General features: G+C 43.6%; 1 protein-coding gene across 3 annotated transcripts in view; it reads right to left on the reverse strand.

The window, feature by feature from the left end:
* CNTNAP2 (contactin associated protein 2) overlaps window positions 1-17285 on the reverse strand; it is a 1946064-nt gene that overhangs the window by 652375 nt on the left and 1276404 nt on the right. The gene's annotated exons all lie outside the window — the stretch shown is intronic.

The raw sequence follows: 17285 nt of genomic DNA on the forward strand, positions 1-17285 counted from the left end.
TCTCAGGGTGGTGAGATCAAGCCCTGCATCGGGCTCCATGTTCGGTGAAGGCGGGGGGCAGCTTCAGGATTCTCTCTCTCCCTCTCCCCTTATATTTAAAATAAATCAATCAATCTTAAAAAAAAAAAACAAAACTAAATGCAAGATACCTCCTAAACACAGGGAACAGCTTGTGTCTCTGGCTGATGCCAGCATTCACAGCACGGAAAGCGAAGGGTCACCATGTTCGGACTCCCTTCCTGACTCCCCCTAACCCATCACTCTGGTGCAACAGCATCTGTTCTTTCTGAAATGGACTGTGCTCTCTCCAGCCTCCGGATCTTTGTGTATGCTGTTTGCTCTGATCAGAATATGCATCCTCCTCTTGTCAACAAATGTCCCTCTCACCGTGACCTTTCAGATAAAAACCCTACCTTCTCTGTTACTGAAATGCTCTCTTTGTGGGCAACAATACAAATGAGTAATTACCCTGATCCTTTGGACCCTGAAAATTTCAATGTGTGAAAAGGAAAGCGAATATAAGATTGATGAGGTTAAATACCCTACATACTTCTGAATTTGAATTAGAAACATCACTAGGAACCCATAATTTTTCTTTTTGAAAAAATGTAGACCTATGTCCTAGCTCCATCCACTGGAAAAGGCCCCGAACAAGGACAACCTGTAGCACCAGATTGTCATCATTCAATATGATTTTTCGTTAGGAGAAACTGAGCTGTCGGGTGAAGTGACTGATTTCAGGGCTGGAAATGCACAAGATAAGCCTGGAACATAATGTCACACAGAAACAAATAAGCTATTGGCAATAGAGGGCAGTTTGAAAACCCCTAGGAATGAGGAAGGATGATTTTAACATCAGTAAGATTCTCCTGAGATGGAATAAAACACATCAGGGATGTTTAATTCCAGGAGTTCATTAAAATACAAAGAAATGTTCAATCTTGGAAAATGCCAAGTAACTAACTCTTTATTCTGAATATTAGGAAATAAGGATGAAGAAAGCAGCATTTAGCTTACCTTACCTGTAGGAACCGTCACGTAACTAATGTTCTCTGTATAGAAATATTTCAGCTCATAAATAAGGACTAAGTGACGGGATTAGAGGACCATCATTTTGTAACTTCTAACAAGGAGGCTCCAAGCAATGGCTCTCCACAGCTGCTAATATAACCATGAGTCAAACCAGAGGACATGCCCCTTCCTGTGGGAGGGTACACCACCGCCTGGGAAACAGTGTGCACAAAATCAAACGTGGATTTCACTGAGCTTACGGCCCTACTGCCAGCTTCGAAGAAACATGCACTGAAAATAGTGCATATTTGCGGGGAGGGGACTATGCTAAATGACCCTAACAGGAAAGGTCAGCAGAATCTGTGCAGCGTGAAATTCTACTAATTATACAATTTAGTTTTTCAACAAATGAATTATAAATTACAAGGGAACAGAGCGCGCGAGAGAGCGCTACAGATTAAAGGAGACATTCTGAACTTGCCTCTCAAGCAGTTGTCCTTTTGGTAAAGGACAGCTCTGCTCTTTCAGCTGCTCAGGACAAAGCCATGGGGTCCCCACTATGTACCCCGCTTTCTTCTACACTCCTCATCCAACCCACCTGTGAATCCTGTCTACTCTACCCTCTCCATGCAGAGTCTGAGCACTCCTGACCCTCACCCCCTAACCCCCACTCTGGTTAAAGCCCCTACCTCCCCTGCACCCATCGCACAAAACCTTGCAACCACCCACGGCATGCCCCACTGCGCTCTCACACCTACCGTCAGCACAGCAGCCAAGCTGAGCCTCTGCAAACATAAGCCGAATTCGGATACTGTGCTCCAAGCCCTTGCCTGGCACAGGGTCTTGTTGAGAGTGAAAGTCTAGTTGTTGAAACAGCTGCAGGCCCTTTGTGATCCAGCCCCTCCTGCCCTCCTCACCTCCCCGTCGCTGCTCCTCCAGCTCCAGCCACACTGACCCCTGCCTTCTTCAGACCCCTCTGGCAACCCCTCCTTGGTGCCTTGGCTCTCACTCTGTCCTGGAGATCCGCAGGCCTGTGCCTCCCCCTCCTGCTAGCTGCCCCAATGCCCTTTCCCCCTGCTTGCCCCTCCCCACCGCAGCTGACTGCTGTCTCCTTGTCAAGCTCGGTTTTCTCCATAGTACCCATCTCTGAGTGCATGTTTTCCTTCTGTCTGGCTCCCCAGGTTAGAGGGGGAGTAGGCAGGGGCAGTTTTCAATGCTGGAGGCACAGTGCTTAGAACAGTATCCAGCACATAATAGACCTTCGCGACCTTTTCTTAATTCTAAGAAAACATCAACAGAATAGAAATAACGTGATCTAGGAACATCCTGAATCACGCTGGTTCAAGTTCAGGCTCGGCCATGACCTTTCCGAGAGCCTGGACAAGCCGCTTCGCTCTAGACGCGGGTTTCCTTTCATCTGTTGAACACGCCTCTACCTCAGCATCCTTTCCACCCTGCCCTTCTTAAACCAGCTAGGACAAGTTCAACACGGTGCCCGTGTTGTAACACGTTTTCCGTAAGATCATGATTTTCCACTTTCACCTTTGGCCTGATCTGATCAGAACGGTCTTCTTCAGCTCCTCGGAGACAGCAAAGCAACTACCGTGTGTTTTAGTAATTCTCTCTCTTTCTGACGTGACTCTGACAACACCCTGGTTGTCATTTACCCCGGACCTTCATGCTTACTTTTCCCTAAGGAAAGGTCCATTAATTAAATAAGGTGAGCTTTAGCTCTTCTGTTAAACTCGGCCTCTGAGAAAACATTTGAGAACTCATCACTATGTACCTTTATAAATTTTAATTTTTTAAAAGATTTTATTTATTTACTTGAGAAAGAGAGAGAGTGAGAGCGAGCGTGAGAGGGGAGGGGGTCAGAGGAAGAAGCAGACTCCCCATGGAGCTGGGAGCCAGATGCGGGAGTCGATACCAGGACTTCAGGATCATGAACTGAGCCGAAGGCAGTTGCCCAATCAACTGAGCCACAGAGGCACCCTTAAATTTTAATTTTTTAAAAAGGTTTTTATGTATTTATTTGTCAGAGAGGGAGAGAAACTGAGCAAGCAGAGGGAGTGGCAGGCAGAGGGAGAAGCAGGCTCCTTGCTGAGCAAAGAGCCCTATGTGGGGCTACGTCCCAAGATACTGGGATCATGACCTGAGCCGAAGGCAGATGGTTAACCGATTGACCCTCTCAGGCATCCTGTACTTACATTTTTTTAAAAGCAAAAACAAAAACAAATCCTCATCAGGACCTAGTGGCATCTGAGTCCTGTAGCAATATTCCGTAACTTCCATTCTTTAACTCATAATGAAATAGCATTCTACTCTGGCCCCTTTTAAAAGTATCACAGACCCCTTTTTAATTTACACAAGATAATGCTCATAAAGGCAAACATTACTTAAGCAAGTAAAATAAAATGGTCACCTATAAAGGTCTCTGTCAATGACTTTAAAAAGTATTAAACCAATTTGTTAAAACTGAAGAGTGTCTACCGTTTCGGTCCTAGTGGTTGCCTGGCCCTGAACCCCAGACCCAGGCGTTTCAGCACACCTTTCAGTATCAGTCTTCAGGGCACCATCTTCTTCATATTCGTTTTATAGCCCATTCACTCATTCAACAAACATTATTGAGTACCCACTACATGAAAGATATGGATTTAGGCACTAGGGAAGCCACAGAGAAAAAACAAAATTCTAAATTTTTGTGGTTTACACTTTTGTATTATAGTGGGGGAAAAAAAAACAGATAATAAGTAAAAAATTAAAATATATGTAGTGAGTCACTGATAATGGTGAGAAAAATTACAACAGGGAATGGAAGACTAGGTTGGGTGTAGATTGCAATTTTTTTTAAATGGAAGCATAATTGATACATGATATCCTATTAGTTTCAGGTATACATCATGGCGATTTGATATTTTTATACATTGTGAAATGATCCCATGACAAGTCGAGTTACCATCTGTCACTGCACTAATTATAATAATACTGACTATATTCCCTATGCTGTACATTACCACCCCATGATTTATTTACTTTATAGCTGGAAGTTTGTAGCTTTTAATTCCCTTGCACTATTTTGCCCATCACCCAACCCCTCCCCATCTAGTAAAGGAATTTATTTCCTGAATCTGTGAATCAGTTTCTGTTTTGTTTGTTTCTTTTGTGTTTTGTTTTTGTTTTTGTTTTTAGATTCCACATGAGTGACGTCACATATAAGTGAAATCATATGGCATTTGTCTTTCTTTGTCTGATTACATTTTCAAACACAGAGTAAACCATAACAGCCCTCACTCACTAAATGATGTTTAAATGAATAAAGTTGTCCATCAAGCCACATGAATGTCCAGGGAAAAGTATTCCAGACAGGGAAAGTGCAAATGAAAACATTCTAATTTTGGAATATTCTGGTATTGTTTAGGTCTACAAGGAGGCCAGTGAGTGAGGAAGGAGAGAATAGTAGAAATTAAAGTCTGAGGTGTAACAGGGATGGTTATGTGTGAGATGGAAAGCCCTTGGCATTGGAAGGTTTGAAGCAAGTTCAGGTAGCATGCTTGAACTTATTCTCTACATACTATTCTTTATTTCAATAAAGCTATAACTCAAGAAAGCTTAGAAAAAGAATACACACACCCCCATATATATGTATATAAAGATTTAAAACTTTTTATAGTATTGTGGCATTGTCGAAGGTAATATGTAAACTCTATATTAGTGGCATAAGGCAGTTGCTACAGATGCATCTTGCAAATTACTTTTTAATGCTTGCATGTTACATATGAGCCATTAAATCCTAAGTGACTAATGGATATTAACAATTCTGCAGATATCCGCCATCTAGAAAAGTTATACTATATAAATTTTCCTTTGCTAGTATCATAACTGAAAAATTAAGAATCTTATTCCCATACTGGTAATGTGCTAATATAATCTGTGTTACCAGATATGTGTATAATGCAAATAGAAACTACTAGGTATGAAAAATTCTAAATTTCTGCCACAGTTCCATTTTCACGAAGAACTGATAAACTAATGTATTTCAAATATTCTTTGGATTAATGTGCTATCAAGTGCTTTCTGTGATTACTGGGAGTTTAGCATCTGTCTCATCATGCAATCCCATATTTAAAAACTGTCACATTGTACAATGTTTTCAATACAGATAATTCGATCGTATTTTTCAAATGCTGGGACACATAGGGAACGTACTGTGGAAACGGATTCTTCTGTGTGGCAATAAACAGGGTCTTCAAGATTACCCCGCTTAGCTGTGCTGACAGGAGCACATCAGAAAGGTCCCTCTGTGGCCTCTACCAGTGACCCTGAGTCCTCATCCTATCTGTAATTCTCAAGTAATTCACTTCATGAGAACTCAGTTCTTTGTAAGGCTGCGCTTCTGACCAGGAACTGATAAATACAGGAAATGACCAGTGGAAAAAAAGCAAAGAATAACTCCTCCCAGGATGAAACCAGTTTCTTTATCATGTATATATGGCTGTTTTGGCTCTGTTCCATGTTATCCCTACATACTCTGAAGTTCACCTTATAGAGCATATTTCAATAAAAGTCCAATCTGAGCTGAATCCGATGGGGAAAAGGGGTGTGTATCCCACACATCTGCAAATGCATCTAAGTGTTTCTGATTTTCAAACCACGTCACTGTACTGGCTGAGGACCAGTCTGTTAATCTGAGAGCTTTTTTCCCTCCCCTGTATTCATATAACTCTGAAATAATCTTTTAAAAAAGAGAATACGTTATTGACTATCTAAATTTAAAATGGCATATAAAACATCTTAGAGGGGCATAACCAACAATTGTTCGCCATCCAATTTCCTTGAAAGCTCTACTGCCTATTATAGCTACTCTTCAGGAATGACTTTGGGTTTCTCACTCTTAGAGTAACTCAATGGGGAGCGAACTATACGCATCACCCAAGATTTTCCATATTGCATGTAAATCTTGGCCTGCTGGATAAAAGTAGTGGATTCAGTTGCATACCTCCTTAAATCTCTCCTTCAAAAAACCGCATTCCAATAACTTTATCTCTGGCTTTCTGTGGTCATAGAAGTCTCAATGGCTATTATCCTGATTCCATCAATCAGCGACTGAGCATTAACTGCGAGCAAGATGCAAGCAAGGATCTCCAATGAACTGCGACAGCATTAATAAGAATTTCTTTTGCAAAACTTAAACTTTGCAGCCTCATAGGAACGCATACCCGAAGGAAGAAGGATCTGTTTGGAAATCTCATCAGTCTTCCAAGTTGGAAGACCAGAACTTTCATAGATCGTTATTTTGTTTAGACGCTTTCCTCCATCTGTATGATCCCACTGACATAATTTAAATTATTAGGAACTCGGTGTCCCATTTTCCTCCCCCAAAAGACACCACGTGAGCAGGACAAGCTTCTCTGGAGCCCAGCCCCCAATATCACCGAAGCCATGGCACAATGGCAGGCCATGGCGGCGTGAACAATTCCTAACGTGGGCTCTGTATGCCGCTCGGGCAGAAAAAGCAGCTCAAACCACGTGTTGAGAAATAAGGTATGCAAAGCAGATGGGGCCTCTGCAGGAAGCACCAAGGAAGCGAGCGGAAAGTACAGACGATGTTCTGCAGGTGGTGGAAAGTGTTGATTATTTTCATGCTCACGATTCCAGCCCAAGATGGATGACAAATCGAGTGCTGTGAACTTGTATAAATAACGGCGGATCATTCTCGCCCACCCGAAAAACAATTTGGAGCTTGTTTGTGTCTTTTTTCTGAGAAGGCATTAGCTATTTTCAGGGAAGAAGGATATTTGTTAATGTTTTTGTTCCTTTGTAGGGATGTTAAAATTCTTCTACGATTCGGCTGGAGTATTGACTGCATTTATGTCAATACTTAGACAAGCTAATCTTCCCTTCCCTTCCCTCTCACACCGGGTAGAGATGCAGTGCGTGTGCGTCTGACAGTCAGGAGTCCGTCTCTGTGGCAACTAGGAGTCTCCTGCCCCGTGTGGCAGGGAAATGCGACACTTCCCTTCTTGTTGCTTGAAACTGAAAGGAGATTTGGGTCTCATTTCCAACCTGGGACTAAGTAAACGTCATCCAGGATCGGTGACTGACCACTCCTGTGCACCTTTAAAGATAACACCTCCTGTTCATTGAAAAGTACCTTGAACATACTGCACAGACTAGGTCAAAAAGATCACTTCAAATAATTACTCCCCCACACGGGTCTCTACCTGTTGCTGGGCTGTGACAAGCAGCCCTGTCTGGGGGCCTGGCTGCCTCCTGTGTCTTCACGGTGCCTCCCCTGGTCTCCGAACTAACTCCTTCACTTCTCTTTGGAATAGCATCTCACTGAGACCCACCCTGCCTGCCTTATTCCCACGTCGGGCTCCTTGCTCAGCCAGAAGCCTGCCTCTTCCTCTGCCTGCTGTTCCCTCTGCTTGTGCTCTCTCTCTGACAAATAAATAAAGAAAAAAAAAAAAAGTAACTGCTAATTTTCAGGCAACCGCCAGAATAATTCAAGCAGTAAGATTTACTCTATAAAATCATAAACCCAGTTAGAACCTACACCAAGTTCTTTAACGTATGTAACACTTTAACATTCTCTAGTGTTATACTGTATATATATCTTATTGTTGGGAAATTTTATTTTCTGCTAGTACTTAGTTTAAACCTAACTTGTAACAGGCTAACTTGAGAAATTACATTGTTTCTGAAGTTTCTATCTAAAAAGCTTTGATGTAGCAGAAAACATACAATTGGAATGATAGTTTGATTTGCTATTAACAGAACAGAATCTTACCAGATGGCCCTTCCTTTTATGCTGACCCAAGCTCACATCACTGTCTGCTCCCTGAAATTTTGGGAGATCAAACATATCCTAGCAGTTTACCTCTTTAGGGGCAGAAAGGGCCATGGTGTAAACAACTTCCCATTATGGTGTAAACAACTTCCTACAACTTCCCATTAGGGCCCTTCTTCCCTTCTAACCCAGGCACCTGGCTTAATTTAAGAAAGAAAGAAAGAAAGAAAGGGGAAAAAATGATGATACAGATAACATTTATCACCTGAGAAGAAAATCCCCAAATAATCACGTCCTCTAAGTATTTAATTTTCCCCATTAACTCTGTTTCTATTCCCTGAACCAGCCCCCATTGTGAGGAACATTAGCAAGACAGTCTGACAGATTAAGTTCCTTGGTAAGGATAATTAGCTAGAAATAACTTTTCAGGGAAAGGAACCCTTAAAATATCAGAGTTAACATATGCAAAGGGACTAAAATTGGTGTTCTCACTTTAATTTTAACAGAAGTACAAACGTATTTGGTGATTTCACTTTTTTAAAAATGATTCTCTGTGGAGCTTCCTAAATCCTAGGTTGAGTCTCATCCCAGCAAATTCTGCCCCGTGTCAGGAACGCTGCTGCCTGCCCAAGCGCATCTCAGTCCATCGGGGTTCAGATGTTAAGCACTTGGCAGAATACACTGCCCAAGCCCCAGTACCAAGTTCAAGTTAGATGTCCATCCATCTCCATCAGCTCCCCTAAAAATCTATGTTTACCAGTGGCTTTGCATTTCTCGTATCATACCTGTAACATTTTTTTTTTTTTCTGTAGCCACAACCTTGTTAGGTCAGTGAGGGCAAAGAGGGCATCACTGTCATTGCTTAATCCTTATTGTCTAACAGACTACCTGACGCAGGTGCTCGGTATGAAGTCTACTGGGCATGAAAAACTTAATTCATACATCGGGACCCATGAAATGGAGGCGGCCCAAACATGAAACAACTGTGGAAACCGAACACTGGATATTTAAAGATAGTAAATTATGATTGTTTTTCAGCTATGATAATAAGATTGTAGATACGCTTTTTTAAAAAGAACCATGATCTTTAATAGATACAGGCTAAAATATCACTGAGGTCTGGGACTTGCTTCCAAGTATTCCATGGTGGGAAGGACAGAGACAAATGAAACGAAATCAGTTACCACTGTCCACTTGTAGAAGCTGCGTAATGGGCACCCAGGACTCTGTATGGTGTTCTCATTTTAGATATGTTTGGAGGCTGATCACTCAGCAGAGAAAACACATGCTTCAAACAATAACCAAGGGATGATTACAATTTGTATTCATTTTATGTAGGGATTTTAAAGCTTATTTCTCATCTTGACTAAGGGAATGGCCATCTCATGAGTATTCCCATGACTTACTATCATTAACCCTCAATTTTTAGAAAATGGGAAGCAGTTAACATAATTAAAGTGCAATTGTCAAATATAATTTGGAGGCAGTGGATATTTATTTTGGAAACATAGTAATGAGGGGGAGGTGTGGAGAGAGAGCGCAAGTGCGCACAGGAGGAAAGAAGGAAGAAAGACAGGGAAAGGACAGAAAGTGGGGAGAAAAGAGACGGGGAGCGTTTTACATCATGCAGAACATGCTCTGAGCTAGACAAGGTGAGGTGAAGGCAGACAGATCACCTGAGAGAAGGAATAAGACCTGGCGAGGACCAGAAACTCTGGTTTCTTTTTATACAGCCCTCAAGGTGGCCATGCTCATTACAGTCTTAAATGTGTAGAAGAATCAGAAGAGTAATATTGTACAGAATTTACATTAATGCACACATGCATCCATAAATGAGGTCTTACTCAAACACGGCCGTGCTGATTTGTTGACACACTGTCTCTGGCCACTGCTGGCCCACAAAACCTGAGTATTCACTCTGTGGCCCTTTGAGGAAGAAGGATACAGACCCCTCCACAAAAGTGACAGGTGAGAAAGAAGGAAGAAAAAGGAGAAAAACCCCTAGATTGGTAGGAATGTGTGATCCTCCTAGAACAAAGCTGACAGATGACGCGTCCAAAGGAGTGACCAAGCAAGGGGACAAATCAGGACTTAACACACCCAAGCCCGGGGTCTGTTCCTGTTTCCAGCATGCAGAAAGAATGTTAATCTAAGTATAAACTTTGACAAAGCTCTGCAATTTTTTGTACAGGTCTGCTTAAATTCTCCAATTTAGTTATTTCCTCTACTGCTGTGATCATAAGGTTGTTGTCAAATACAACTCAAAAACACTGTCAAGCTATTATCTGATACATGTGAATCCAAGTGAACCTACCGTACTGGGTTGAAGAGTCGTTCTCACAAAATTCGTATCTACCGGGGCACCTGGGTGGCTCAGTGGGTTAAGCCGCTGCCTTCCGCTCAGGTCATGATCGCAGGGTCCTGGAATCGAGCCCCGCATCGGGCTCTCTGCTCAGCAGGGAGCCTGCTTTCCTTCCTCTCTCTGCCTGCCTCTCTGCCTACTTGTGATCTCTGTCTGTCAAATAAATAAATAAAATCTTAAAAAAAAAAAATTCGTATCTACCCAGAATGTGTAGATGTGACCTTATTGAAAAACAGGCTCTTTGCAGATTATAATCAAGTTTAGATGGAGTCAAACTGAATTAGGCTGGGTCCAAATCCAACGACTGGTGTCCTCTAAAGTGGGGAATGTGGACACACAGACATACCACCATGTGACAATGAGGCGGTCACTGCAAGCCAAGGAACACCAAAGACTACAACCGCCAGAAGATGAAAGAGGTAAGAAAGTTTCTTTTGAGCCCTCAGAGGGCACATGACCCTGAGGCCATCTTAATATCAGATCTACCGCCTCCAAGACTATAAGAAAACCAGTTTCTCTTGTTTTCAGCCACCGACACATTTGGGCGGTCCTTGGTTACAGCTATCAGTCACCTCTTTGCGCTGGGCAAGTGTTCAACACCCTTTCTGTATTCTGGGTAACAGGTAAGCAGTGGAGGCGCCTTTACCGCACTGCCTTATCTGCGGGCAGTTCGTTTCATCCAGTGTGGTGCTCAACACAGGAAAAAGACACACCGATATCCTTCACAAGCTCCCAGCCTGGGACTTGTGCACTGATAAATACAGTCTATGATGTTGGGGATGCCTCCAGATGAGACACTGAGTGGAAAGGGTGTGCTTTATACACAGTGTCGATCTGCAGGGGCCAAGCTCTTAGGCAACCACAATTACCCCACAGGGGCTGCAATGCCTCTTGCCTCCTCTGCTGGTACAGTTAATGATCTTTAGAATTCTTCTCTCCCAGTCCATGATGCATGTGGTTTCCCGCACGGCCTCTCACCTCCGCACCATCCTAGGCAGGCCCCAGCAATTCTGCTATTTACCTTAGCTACTGTTGCTAGTAATGCTGAGGACTGGAAAGCCTTGGGTATTATTCCAGAACAACATTCCACATCGGACCACATGGTGTCATTGACTGGGGCAGGACACAGGTACTTAGCGAAGGGCCTGAAGCCCTTTGCCTCAAGGCCTGGAAGAAATACTCATGAGATTAAATCCCTGGACAAATACTTCTGAACTGCCATTAGAAGTCAAGTTTGCAAATTAGAAGTTCCCACTTTTGCAGAGAACAGCCCAACTGCTTATTAAGGAATGCGGGATCTGTGGTGGTGGTGATGGTGGTGGTGGTGTGCGTGTGTGTGTGTGTGTGTGTGTGTGTGTGTGTGTGTGTGTGTAGGGGTGCAGACTGAAAGGGGATTTAAATCTGGGAAAGGTACATCTCTGAGATGAGCTTGGATCGTTATTTCCTATCTAACTCGTATAGTATCAGTGGGCACCACCAAAGTGCATCTATTCACGCATTCATTCATTCATTCACTCACTCATCAATAAACATGCCCCACTTACTCTGGGCCCCTAGCCCGTAAGCTTGTTCCTGGTGAATAATACAGACCTGGCCTTGACCTCCAGAGACTGTAGATAACATAGAAAAAAAAAAATAAAAACTCCATGGGACAAGCGATTTGAATAAACAGACAGTCATGTTAAACACTCACAGGAAGTTGAGGGTCCATAGCTGGGCTCTCTACTCTGTTCCACTGGTCTATGTGTCTGTGTTTGCGCCAGTACCATGCTGTCTTGGTGATCACAGCTTTGTGTAAAGCCTGAAATCAGGTAACGTGATGTTGCCAGTTTTGTTTTTCTTTTTCAACATTTCCTTAGCAATTCAGGGTCTCTTCTGATTCCATACAAATTTTAGGATTATTTGCTCCAGCTTTTTGAAAAATACCAGTGGAATTTTGATCGGAATGGCATTGAAAGTATAGATTGCTCTAGGCAGTATAGATTTTTTAACAATGTTTATTCTTCCAATCCAAGAGAATAGAATGGTCTTCCATCTTTTTGTGTCTTCTTCGATTTCTTTCATGAGTGTTCTGTAGTTCTTCGAGAACAGATCCTTTAGAGCCCAGATATGGACCCTCAACTCTATGGTCAAATAATCTTCGACAAAGCAGGAAAAAATACGCAGTGGAAAAAAGACAGTCTCTTCAATAAATGGTGCTGGGAAATTTGGACAGCTATATGTAGAAGAACGAAACTTGACCATTCTCTTACACTGTACACAAAGATAAACTCGAAATGGATAAAAGACCTCAACGTGAGACAGGAATCCATCAGAATCCTAGAGGAGAACATAGGCAGTGACCTCCTCAATATCGACCACAGCAAGTTCTTTCAAGATATGTCTCCAAAGGCAAAGGAAACAAAAGTGAAAATGAACTTTTGGGACTTCATCAAGATCAAAAGCTTCTGCACAGCAAAGGAAACAGTCAACAAAACAAAGAGGCAACCCACGGAATGGGAGAAGATATTTGCAAATGACCGTACAGACAAAAGGTTGATATCCAGGATCTATAAAGAACCCCTCAAACTCAACACACACAAAACAGATAATCATGTCAAAAAATGGGCAGAAGATATGAACATACACTTCTCCAACGAAGACATCCAAATGGCTAACAGACACATGAAAAAATGTTCATCATCACTAGCCATCAGGGAGATTCAAATTAAAACCACACTGAGATACCACCTGACACCAGTTAGAATGGCCAAAATTGGCAAGACAGGAAACAACGTGTGTTGGAGAGGATGTAGAGAAATGGGAACCCTCTTACACTGTTGGTGGGAATGCAAGTTGGTGCAGCCACTTTGGAGAACAGTGTGGAGATTCCTTAAGAAATTAAAAACAGAGCTTCCCTATGACCCTGCAATTGCACTGCTGGGTATTTACCCCAAAGACACAGATGTAGTGAAAAGAAGGGCCATCTGTACCCCAATGTTCATAGCAGCAATGGCCACAGTCGCCAAACTGTGGAAAGAACCAGGATGCCCTTCAACAGACGAGTGGATAAGGAAGATGTGGTCCGTATACACTATGGCGTATTATGCCTCCATCAGAAAGGATGAATACCCAACTTTTGTAGCAACATGGACGGGACTGGAAGAGATTATGCTGAGTGAAATAAGTCAAGCAGAGAGAGTCAGGTATCATATGGTTTCACTTATTTGTGGAGCGTAACAAATAACATGGAGGTCATGGGGAGACGGAGAGGAGAAGGGAGTTGAGGGAAACTGGAAGGGGAGATGAACCATGAGAGACTATGGACTCTGAAAACAACCTGAGGGTTTTGAAGGGGCAGGGGGTGGGAAGTCGGGGGAGCCAGGTGGTGGGTATTAAGGAGGGCACATATTACATGGAGCACAGGGTGTGGTGCAAAAACAATGAATTCTGTTACACTGAAAAGAAATTAAATAAAAAAAATAGAAAACAATCAAACAAACAAACACTCACAGGAAGGAAGCAGTCAGGGTGGGCAGGGGCAGCCTCTGATCAACTGATACTTCAACAGGCCCTAAAAGCTGAAAGAGCTGGTGGTGGGAGGTGAGCATGGAGGGGGGGTCGGGGGGCAAGGGCGGAAGGGTGGCAAGTTGCAGGCAGATGTAGCAAACGATTCACAGGTTCTAAGGTGAAAAAGAGCTCAGTGGGCTCAGGAAGCAGACCTGGCTGACCGAGGCAGGTGGGGTCAGGCTGGGGAGCCCTTCTGTGCAGGGTGAGGCCCTGAGAAAGGTGCAAGGCAGGACAGAAAGTGTGGAAAGTTTCCACGCAGGGAAGCAACAGAATCCAATTTCTGTTTTTAAAAGACCACTCTGGCTGTTATTTGAAGAACAGGTTAGAGTTGATGAGATGGGAGCAGACAGGTAATGTATAGCCTGAATAAAGATGATGGTTCCAAGAATTAGGGTGCTGGCAATGGAAATACGGTGAATGAGTTTGAGATACATTTGATAGAAAAAAATAGAAATTATTTTTTCAAAAGATTTTATTCATTTGCCAGAGAGAGAGAGAGAGAGAGAGAGCGTGAGCGCACACAAGAAGGGGGAGGGGCAGGCAGAACAGGCAGAGGGAGAAAGAGATTCCCCGCTGAGCAGGGAGCCAGGTGCAGAACTCGATCCCAGGACCCTGGGATCATGACCTGAGCTGAAAGCAGATGCTTTGCTGACTGAGCCACTCAGGCGTCCCCCAAAATAGAAATTATTGATGGGTTCAATAAGGTACATAGTGGAGAGAGAGGGGTGGAGGAGGGAAGGAGGGAGGGAGAGGGGGAGAGGGGAAGAAAGCGAGAGGCAGGGCGAGATGTATGTAGGATGATTGTCAGCCAGCTTTCTGGCTTAGACAACAGGTAAATGGAAGAACATATTTTTGCTGGTGGAGTGATCGAAAGTTCCATTTTTAACAAGCCAGACTTGAGATGCTCAAGAGACAGTTAATGCTTCTATCAAGTAAACAATTAGATATCAACATGTGGGGCATAGAAGGAAGGCCACAGCTGGAGATGTGGCTGTTGGTACGGCAGCATGTCGACTGTATCCAGTACCATGGAAACTAATGAGGTAAGTGAGGGCAAATGTTTAGAAAGAGCAAGACGAGCCCAGGACAAGGCTTGGGGACTCGGGCTGTCAGAGGTTTCAAGGAAGACTGAGGTCAAGGGGTTCTTGTGAGATTCTAACAGCCGGACGTGGCTTGTCCGTATTCCGTGCTCCCTCTCTACCTTCTCTACTCCAGCCTCAACAACTTCAATGTCTGAGGAGGGCCTCGGGACAGGTGAGAAGGCGGACAGGTATGCCCACTACAGGAGCCATTCAGGTAAAGTGCTGTGCGCTCAAATGATCCAGTGCTGGCGGTAGTCGGAGAAGCACCTGAGGAATGAGATAAGGCTGCAAGCTATTAAGATGAAGAAGACCCTTCAGCAGATCATTTGCTTCCATCGAATATATTATTTCAGACGAGATGATGCACATCTTGTAGGGAATATTTCAAGTCGCCTAAGATTTCTAAGTGTCCCTCTAAAAATCGAGAAACTTTAATTTGTAAGTATGACTTACGTATCAGGTGGAGTGATATTCATGCCCGGACCAACATCGCATTTCCAAAAACGATGCTTCTTTGGAGGTTGGAAAATAAGGCATAACAACACCATTGCACGCATAGATTGGTGAATCATTTGAAAGCTAAGGTTAAGAGATGGTAAATAGAGATCGGGGTTCCCAAGTCCCAAAGTTAAGATGAGGATGTGTAACAAGCGTCCTGACCGTGGCCGTGACAGGAGAGCGTCCTGCAGGTTAAGGACAGGGAACGATGACGGGCATATTTACAATCCTTGACTTAAAGAGACTCATGGGGATCTTCTCTCAGATCCGAGGTTGCTCCCTCTGCTGGTTCCCTGCCACCCTGTTCTCCCCATGTCCTGGATCTCCACACCATGCAGAGGTGGGCCCCGGGGTCGGGGGGGAGGGGGGGTTGGCCGTTTCTACTCTGTCTCTTTCGCACCCCGATCTCCTTCCCGCCATTTCTCTTTCCTTTCCACATTTTTTTTCTTCTTCTCTCCTCTCTCTTTTTCACACACCATTGACAGAAAGGTTTCCTTTTTTCCATCCTTGTTGTGTGGCAAGAATTTGTTTTTTAATCAGATTCTTTCTCACTCAAAAGCACACTTTAATCTGTTTTGAATGTGATAAAACCTAGCTTTAGAGGTTTGCGAAAAACCTTTTCTTCTTTTAAAATTGCTATCTTGCTAAGAGTTTCTAAAAGCCTACTTGGAGGCTCAAAAGTGAGTACTAACTCTCCGTTCCAGTGATCGGAGTGCTCTCCCTTCCCTGGGACACCAGGACCTAGTGACAAGCCTTGCTGGATGCCTTGGCAAGTGCAGAGGAGGGATGGAGAGGGGGATGGCCTAGAAAGGAAACACATCAGATGGTATTTCAAAGCATATTCTTGCTCCAGGGGCATCACTAAGAAATCCTTATACCTGATGTGGGTTGATGTATACTAGGTAGTTAAGCTCCTCATCGAAGGCCACCTTCAAGCTCCAGAAACCTTGCTCACTGGGACACTTGGTGAGAAGTGGGATCTGACAGTCAGAGAACAGGTAGGGACCTCTCTCGCCACCAGAAAAGCCACGGACAGCTCTGGAAGTGGTCTTTGGGAGGGAGACACCAGGGGCTGGCAGATCCTCATGACAGAGCGATGTGGAAGGCGGGAAGAAAGTAACCCTTGACAATGTCTAAAGCAATCCCTCTGTCTCTCATTGTGAAAAAGGGGATTATCACAGTACCTGCTTAATGGGAAAATGCATGAAAACACTTTCGAGAGAAGCAGTCACAGACCAAGCACTCAGTAAGTGCCAGCGACTGTGCTGGGTTTAGGCCCTCTTCTTCCCTTGTGAGTCTCTAAACTCTGAAGAAACAGGATGTCGAAGCTGGATACATTCCAAGTAGTGTGAGGCAAAAACGATAAGCCACCATCTTCATAAACTCTGAAATCTTGGTCTTCCAGAATGCCTTAGCTCAACTAGTGGACTCCAAGCAGAAACACGACAGCAGGCACAAAAGCTAACACCAGTATTATTTATGAACCCAGTTTCGAGCAAATTTCCCATGTAATCCTAATGCAACTTTACGTGAGACGTCCTTTCAAATTAGTAGTTTACAACTGAGGAAGTAGAAGGTTTGAAAGACAAAATAATCTCCCCGAGATCACACTGCTTTGTGGCAGCAGGAGTATGGACCCGGGTCTTCTGACCACAGAGTCTGTAGGAGAACGCAACGACCGAAGTTAACAACGGAGACGTGCCCCTTATCCTGAGATACACTTCCAAGGCCTCTCAGAGGAAGGAGAGCGAGTCTTTTGCCATGTTCCTGACCTCCTCTGGGCTTCAATTTCCTCAACTGTAAATGAGGCCGTGTATATATATGTATGTGTGTATATATATGTATATACGTATACGTGTATATATGTATTTACATATATATGCATATGTATATATATAGATCATATATACTAGATGATCTATAAGATTCCTTCTATCTCTGAAACTCTATGGCTCTATAATCCAGCCATGGAGATAAACAGCACATGGAAGAA

The sequence above is a fragment of the Meles meles genome, chromosome 10 (genome assembly GCF_922984935.1).
Source record: "Meles meles chromosome 10, mMelMel3.1 paternal haplotype, whole genome shotgun sequence".
Taxonomy (NCBI): Eukaryota; Metazoa; Chordata; class Mammalia; order Carnivora; family Mustelidae; genus Meles; species Meles meles.